General features: G+C 47.1%; 1 long non-coding RNA gene across 1 annotated transcript; it reads left to right on the plus strand.

Moving 5' to 3' along the window:
* Positions 1 to 6,665: 6,665 nt before the first annotated feature.
* LOC146181518 (uncharacterized) lies at positions 6,666 to 8,306 on the plus strand. Its single transcript, XR_014700215.1, has 2 exons — positions 6,666 to 6,923; positions 8,024 to 8,306. It is a non-coding gene; the product is annotated as an uncharacterized LOC146181518 (long non-coding RNA).
* The last annotated feature ends 580 nt before the right edge of the window (positions 8,307 to 8,886 follow it).

Genomic DNA, 8,886 nt, shown 5'->3' on the forward strand with positions numbered 1-8,886 from the left:
AGTAATCGGGAAAGTGCGATGCAGTGACCACGGGATGGTGAGGTTCCTAATTAGCCTAAATCTGAAGAACGAACGCCCATCAACCAATTAGCGGTGAGCGGGAGGGTAGAATTCAGGATCCCGCTACAGAATAATTATTCAGCTCCAACCGAGGATGACGACATTACCCTACAAGCAACGAATAATAATTTCAGAGATATCATTACTGAGTGAGCTGTAGAATTAGGCGGTAGGATAGTTAGAGAGGATACCGGTAAGCTGTCTAAGGAGGCGAAAGATTTGATTAAGAAACGCCAGAGTATGAAAGCTTCCAATCCAACAGACCAGATCGAATTGGCCGAGATATCAAAGCTAATCAATAAGCGCAAGGTGGCTGATATAAGGAAGTATAACATGGAGAAAATTGAGCATGCTGTAAAGAACGGGTGAAGCCTTAAAGCGGCAAAGAAGAAATTGGGCATAGGCAAAAACCAGATTAATGGGATAAGGGAAAAGGCGGGCAACGTCATCACGAATATGGACAAGATAGTCAAAGTAGCCGAAGAGTTCTATACAGATCTCTACAGCAGCCAAAGTAGTCAGGACCTTCACAAGATTGGCGGCAGGGAAAAACAGCCAGACGTTCCACCAGTGACGAAGGACGAGGTCAAGAAAGCATTAGAAACTATGAAAAGGGGGAAATTGGCTGGAGAGGATCAGATAACTACAGATTTGCTAAAAGACGGGAAGGGGGGAGGGAGGGGGTATCGTGCTTGAAAAACGCAGTGCCTGGTGTCATCGGTGGTACCGGAACCATGGAAGAATGCAAACATTACCCTCATGTCATAAGAAAGGAACTCTAAGGACCTTCAAAATTACAGACCAATCAGCTTACTGCCTGTTACGTATTAGGCATTTACTAAGGTAATCGCTAATAGAATCAGGACCACCTTAGGCTACAATCAAGCAAAGGATCAAGCAGGTTTTCGGAAACGGTACTCTGCTATCGATCACATCCATACCATCAATCAGGTGATAGAAAAATGCTCGGAATATAACCAGCCCTTATGCATAGCATTCATTGATTACGAAAAAGCATTTGACTCAGTTGAAACATCGGCGGTGATGCCGGCATTGCGAAATCAGGGGGTAGACGAGCCGTACGTGAAAGTGCTGGAAGATATATATAGTGGCTGCACAGCAACCATAGTTCTGCATAAAGAAAGTAACAAAAGTCCCATAAAGAAAGGTGTTAGGCAAGGATGCACAATCTCTCCAGTACTATTCCCAGTTTGCTTAGAGGAAGTATTCAGAGGCTTGGAATGGGAGCAGTTAGGGATAAGGGTAGGTGGAGAATACCTCAGTATTCTGCGATTTGCTGTTGACATTGCCTTGCTAAGCAACTCGGGGGATGAACTGCAAATAATGGTTGATGACCTGGACAGGAAAGTAGAAAGGTAGGCTTGAAAATCAATATGCAGAAGACTAAGGTAATGTTCAACAGCCTCGGGAAGGAACACCAGTTTACATTAGGCAGCGAAGTACTGGAAGTAGTAGGCGATTACGTCTACTTAGGACAGGTAGTAACCGCAGATCCGGACCATGAAAAGGAAATAACAAGAAGAATAAGATTGAGTTGGAGCGCATTTGGCAAGCACTCGCAGATTATGACTAGCAGCTTACCGGTATCGCTCAAGAGGTAAGTATACAATAGTTGCCTCTTACCTGTACTCACCTATGGTGCTGAAACGTGGAGGTTAACCAAGAGAGGTCTACTTAAGCTGAGGACAACCCAGAGAGCTATTGAACGAAATATGGCAGGGGTAACATTAAGAGATAGGAAGCGTGCAGAGTGGGCTAGAGAAATAACTCAAGTTACCGACATTCTAGTGGAAATTAAGAAGAAGAAATGGGCATGGGCAGGACATGCAGTGCGAAGAGAGGATACCCGATGGTCGCTTAGGGTAACAAACTGCATTCCAAGGGAAGGAAAGCGTAGCAGCGGGCGGCAGAAAGTTAGGTGGGCGGATGAGGTTAGGAAGTTCGCGGAGGTCAAATCGATGCAGCTAGCACAGGGACGGGTTAAGTGGCGAAATATGGGAGAGGCCTTCGCCCTGCAGTGGGTATAGTCAGGCTGATGATGATGATGGTTATGATGATGATATTAATAGAAATGGGAAACAGTGAACAGTGGCGGCGCAAATAGCCAGTTGTGCGCGATAGTTTCCTCACAAGCTAGGTAACGTGGTCGTCCCCATGTCATATTCTCAGTGAAAATTATTCCCAAAGTCTTAAATTGCAAAACTAATCAATGGAAGAGTTATTGCTCACAAGGGATGGAAGATGGAAAAGCTTATGACATGGATGGAAGATAACTGCTTTGGTCTCATTAACGTTAATTTTAGTCCGTTTCCAGTTGCCCAAGTGTTTATCAGGGCCAATGTCCTGTTCGCTCTTTCGGCTAGAATGAGGCTTGATTGTCCGGAGACAAACACGCTTATATCTTCGGCGTATATAATATAGTCAGCAAACTTATCTATGTTACCAACATCATTGGCGTATATTAAAAACAGTAATGGCCCTAAAATACTCCCTTGAGGAACACCTGAAGCTACTCATTTCATGACTGAGCAATATCTGTTAATCTCAACGAACTGTGTACGGTGTTGTAAATAAGAAGATAATAAAGATAGGACTTCACCGTGAAAGCCATAGTTTTCCAACTTTTGAAGGAGGATTCGGGGTTGATAAGGTCGAAGGCTTTCGTGAAGTTTAAAAAAAAAGCCAAACACAATGTTTTTATTTTCAAAACTTTGTAATATCACGTTCTTTCGAGCAAGTATAAAGCTAACTCAGTTGATTTGTTCTTTGGAAACCATACTGGTACCGGAGTTATCATATTATGCTTGTCGGAAAAAGCCTTTAAGCGTTGAAGAATACTTTTTTCGAATTCTTTGGAAAAGGCAAAAATAAAAACTGGACGATAATTTTATAGATTATCTCTATTCCCTTTTTTATAGATTACGGTAACTTTGGCAGATTGCATATTGCGCGGCAACACGCCTGACGACAGGCAAGTGTGGCAGCAGATATATATATATATATATATATATATATATATATATATATATATATATATATATATATATATATATATATATATATATATATATATATATATATATATATATATATATATATATATATATATATATATATATTTATATATATATAATCGCACGCACTGACTGCGTCTTTTTTAAGGTACGCGCTAACGCTAACTCCGAAGGCGAAGCAGTGTTGCCTTCTAAAGCCTGCCAGCTCGATTAACCGCGACAGCGCACGCCCAATTACCTACAACACCTGTTTGATCTTACACTGACAGGGAAGTCTCTCTCCACCCCCTCCCCCCCTGGCCTGCGTTTGTCTACCTCACCCTCCTTAATATTTTTTCCTTCCTCTTCTTCTTTTTTTAATTGTTTAAACCGTCCTTACCCATGCCAACTTTATTGCTTTGTCTGTTTTGTAGCTTTTACAGGCAGTCCTAAGCGATGCAACACAGTCTTGATAAAGTTCGGGCTCCGACGGAAACGTCAACAAATAATTATGTTGTATATATTGTAAAAAAAACGAAGAAGAAACAACGCTGCGGCATTGCCACCACCATCGCTGGTCTCCGGCGCCCATCTCTCTCGCGCTGAAGCTGTGCCCTCAGGCTTCAGGAATACGACATCCGTGTAGTGTACCGCTCTGGCCGCAAGCACTCTGACGCCGATGCTCTTTCTCGGTCACCGGTGCGTTCGCCTAACTCATCATCCCCTCCTCAAGCCTCCTTGTCGGCACTCACCATTGAGGATATGCCTTTCGAGCAACGACAAGATCCTTGGGTTTCTAACCTGCTAGATGTTCTTGGCACTACTTCCGCGGCTATGCATCCTCGAGCACTCCGCCGACAGGCCTCCCATTTTACAACCGGGACGGCCTCCTCTACCGAAGGAACTACAACTCAGACGGCAGAAAGTGGCTTCTTGTCATTCCGCGCCACCTCCGCTCCGAGGTTTGTGCCTACCATCACACTGACCCGCAAAGCGCTCATGCCGGCGTCCTGAAAACCTATGATCGAATTCGTCAACGGTATTACTGGCGGGGAATGTACAATTTCGTACGTCGTTAATTCGCTCTTGTACCGCCTGTCAACAACGCAAGATTTCTCGCCACCCCGCTGGTACTCTCCAGCCTTTACCGTGTCCAGCTCGCCCGTTTGATCGCGTGGAAATCGACCTCTATGGTCCGCTACCATGCAGTGCCGCCGGTAATTGATGGGTCATCGCCGCCGTCGACCACCTGACCCGTTATGCGGAGACTGCTGCACTTCCCGTGGCGAAAGCGCGAGAGGTAGCCCATTTTCTTCTGCACCACTTCATTCTTCGACACGGCGCCCCTCGCGAGCTACTCAGTGATAGAGGTCGTGTCTTTCTTTTTGAAGTAGTCGAAGAGCTCCTGCCGTCTTGCAAATCGATACATCGGACTACAACCGCGTACCACCCGCAAATCAACGGCCTCACGGAGCGTTTCACCCGTACGCTTGGGGACATGCTCGGAATGTATGTTACATCTGAATTTGGGAGCTCCAACTGGTACCAGGTAATGCCATTCGTAACATTCGCGTACAACACTGCCACCCAAGCAACAACTGGTTTTTCGACCTTCTTTCTCTTATACGGCCGCGAACCATCTTGTGCTCTGGACAAAATTTTGCCACACCATCCAGATGCCTCTGAGTACAGTGCTTTGTCCGATATAGTACTGAAGGCCCAGGAATGCCGTCAGCTAGCTCGCACGTTTACCTCCAACACTCAAGGCTATCGCAAAGATCAGCATGATAGCGATAACCCTGCTCCGACGTTCCTGGCCGACAGCCAGGAACGTACCCAGAAGGGGCTTATATGATTTCCCCCTTGTAGTCTTCTCCATGCAATTGCCTCCTCGTTTCCGAGGGAACGGTAGGGGCGAGAATAGAGCCTCCTGCTCGTATGAAGTCAAGCTATCTTTCATGTCTATGCGAGAAGGCTCCTCTACAGCCGCCCGGTGATGGAGAGCTCGGGCAAGCTCGTGTGCAGCCTCATTTCGTGCAATAAACAGGTGCGCTGGAATCCATATTATTTCTATATTACGTTCTATCGGCCTCGCCTCGAGGACGTGTTCGGCCTCTTCCGAGATTCTTCCTTTCCCAAAGTTCCTCGCTGCATTTTTGCTGTCACCTAAAATTGTCTTTGTATCGTGTAGATAAGCGACGCGAGCCTGCCTGCAGCATCATCGGCGCATGCTCGCCACTTGTGTGTGTATCGTGTAGATAAGCGATGCGAGCCTGCGTGCAGCATCATCGGCGCATGCTCGCCACTTGTGTGCCCTTTCCCGGAGCCTGCATAAAACGAGCGCTAATAAACGCTGAGGCGGCTTTCGTTTGCTCGGAACTGGTCTCCGCGGTTACTTGGACGACACAACGAACGATACATGGTGTCAGAAGTGGTTGGAAGCCACGGCCACGAAGCTCATCCACGGTAAAGAAGCATGGAACTTGTCAAGCCACCCGAGCCGCTGCACTTCATCGGAGAGATCAGTAAGCAATGGAAACTTTTCAAACAAAAGTTTGAATTTTTCTTGGCTGCTTCCGAGCCCAGCAATCAACCTCGAAAGGATGCCGCGAAGGTTGCTTTACTGCTAACTGTGGCAGGCGACGAAGCACTAGAAATTTACAACAACTTCACCTTCAGTGACGAAGAGAGCCGGGAAAGTTACGCGACTGTGATCGCCAAGTTTGACACCTACTGCGAAGAGCAGCTAAATGAAGTGCATGAGCGCTACCTGTTTCGACAACGCGTACAAGCTCAAGGTGAGCCCGTAGAACAGTTTGTCAGAGAGCTTAGGAAGATGTCTCGCTCCTGCAACTTTGGAACTATGGCAGAGTCGTTCATACGTGACCAGATAGTTTTTGGAACGAATGATGATAAAGTAAGACAAAAGCTGCTGCAGGATAAGAAGTTGACCTTGGCTAAAGCGGAAGAAGTATGCAGGGCTGCGGAAATGACTGCCGCGCAAAACGAAATCTGGTCTCGAGAACACAGATTCAGGCTGTCAAACGACAGGAGCAGCAGCAGCAGCAGCAGCTGCTGCTGCGCGACGAACAGCCCGCAACGTTCAAGTGCCGCAGGTGTGGGCGTACACATGGTCCGCGAAGCTGTCCTGCTTTTGGCAAAACTTGCAGGAAATGCCAAGGGCAGAACCGTTTTGCTGCACGTTACAAAGTTCATCGACACGTTCGGGAATTGAAGAGCGCCGACGACAGCGATGCTGAATTTGACATCCTTGACGTATCTGTCAACAGCGTTGGAAGAGCGCGTGACCGTGACTGGATGGTCCAGGCTCAAATTGCGGACACGACACTAACCTTGAAAGTCGACACGGGATCGCAAGCCAACCTCTTGCCATTCTCAATCTACAAAAAGCTGCAGCCGCAAATACCCTTGACTAGAAGCAACTGTATCCTGCGAGCTTACAACGGAGGAGTCATCAAGCACCATGGCGTCATAACTACCACGGTGACTGTCGGAAGAAAGAAGGCCGAGATTGATTTTTTCGTCGTGAAGAGGGAACGACAGGCCATACTTGGACTGCGATCGAGCGAACTACTTGAACTGTTCTCGCGCACCGTAAACGACGTCGGAGTAAGCAGCAGCGAGGAAGTTGTTCAGCAATTTCGGCAGCTTTTTTCGGGGACTGGATGTATTCAGCGACCATACCGCATGGTTCTTCGAGAGGACGCTGTCCCAGTCGTCCAGACAGCCCGCCGGGTGCCCCTTTCTTCGCGGGAGCCTCTGCGCGAAGAACTTGCCCGCATGGTCAAGGCCGGCATTATAGCCAAGCAAGACCAGCCGACAGACTGGGTAAGTCCTCTGGTTATTGTCAGAAAAAAGGACGGCAAACTAAGATTGTGCATGGATCCGAGGAAAATTAACGACAGTCTAAAGCGCGAGCACTACGAGATGCCGCGTAGAGAAGATATTGAATCTGAACTAGCTGGAGCACGAATTTTTACCCGCCTTGACGCCAACTCTGGATTTAACCAAATATCGTTGCATGATGAAACGTCAAGGATATGTACGTTCGCGACTCCCTTTGGCCGTTACTGCTTCTTGAGGCTACCCTTCGGTATAGCCTCCGCCCCAGAAGTGTTTGAAAAGGCTCTTAGTGAAATCTTCGAGACACTGCCAGGAGTGCGAGTGTACGTTGATGACGTTATCGTGTGGGGTGTCACAAGGAAAGAGCACGACGAGAGGTTACGAGCGGTACTAGAAGCGGCACAGAAAGCTGGCTTGACATTCAATGCAGACAAATGCAGCATTGGCGTGCGCAAGATTTTTTTTTCTTGGTGACGTTATTGCGGAAGACGGCATACGCCCAAATCCTGCCTTTGTCAGATCTCTGCTAAATATGCCGCCACCGGCTGACAAGCAAGCAGTGCAACGCATGCTCGGTGTTGTAAACTACTTGTCGAAGTTCCTGCCATCAATTACAGAGCGAACGACGTTGCTTCGCGACTTGATAAAGAGGGATCGGGTCTTTGAGTGGACGGAAAACCACGCTAAAGAATGGAAACTGATCTGTGATAGTCTGAGCAAAGATCCTGTGCTGCCGATCTTCGATCCTAAAAGGATCACGAAGATAACATCCGATGCTTCGCAAAATGGAATAGGCTCGGCTCTCTGGCAGCGTTACGAGGGTTTGTGGAAGCCCATTGCTTATGCATCACGGGTCCTAACCGAATCGGAGCGGAGATACTCTCAGATAGAAAAAGAGGATATGGCTGTCGTCTTCGGGTGCGAAAAGTTTCATCATTTTGTGTACGGACGCAAGGTTATCCTCGAGACAGATCACCGTCCCTTAATAGCAATATCTGAAAAGCCGATTGGAGAAATGCCGCCCAGACTGCAGCGATTTTTTCTTCGTTTGCTTAGATACCACTACAAGCTCCAATTTGTTCCAGGGAAATGCTTGGTGGTCGCAGACATGCTGTCTCGTGCATCCGTTGAAGACCCAGAGAAAGAAAGCACCGACGACGACGTGGAAGTTCATGCTGTAAGTGTTCTTTCATCACTCGTCAGCGAGGCAACGTTGAAGCGTTTGGCAGAAGAAACTAGCAAGGACGATTACTTGAGTCAAGTCATTCATTGTTTGGCAAACAATCGTCCAGTCCAGGGAACACTGAAGCCCTTTGAAAGCGAACTAGTCGTCGTGAGTGGCGTGTTGCTTAAGGGGTGCAAGGCTATTATACCGTCAACCATGCGCCCTGAGCTACTTCGAAGAATTCATGAAGGCCACTTGGGGATAAATAAATGCAAATCACGAGCGCGTAAGTTGATGTTTTGGCCTGGTATTAATGCGGACATTGAAGCCCTCATCAAGAGATGCGCAGTGTGTCAGAAGTACGCCTACCGACAACAAAGTGAACCAATTTTGGACCGCCCAGTGCCTGAACATGCCTGGTACCGAGGCGTGATTCCGTTCTCTCAACGGTAGGGTCCTCTTAGCAGCGTCACCTGGTGACAGATAGCGGAAATATTGTAAAAATGAATAAGAGCGCATTTAAAGCCTGCCATACTCGTTCCCTCAGTGGCGCAATGGATTAACATTACTTACCTGACCACTTAGCGAATAGAAAATATGTTCGAATCCTGTGCTTGTAAACTTTTTATGAATTTTTTTTTTCAATTGCAACATTAAAATAAGCTACTAATATTTTTCCTGAGGGGTGTTTCCCTTTAGGTTGCATTATGCGATGTTTTTAATTCTTAATAGCCACAAAACCAGCTGTGAACACAGCCACGAAACAACAGTATGACAACGCTA

The sequence above is a fragment of the Amblyomma maculatum genome, chromosome 8 (genome assembly GCF_055883805.1).
Source record: "Amblyomma maculatum isolate TAMU_Amacu chromosome 8, ASM5588380v1, whole genome shotgun sequence".
NCBI lineage: Eukaryota > Metazoa > Arthropoda > Arachnida > Ixodida > Ixodidae > Amblyomma > Amblyomma maculatum.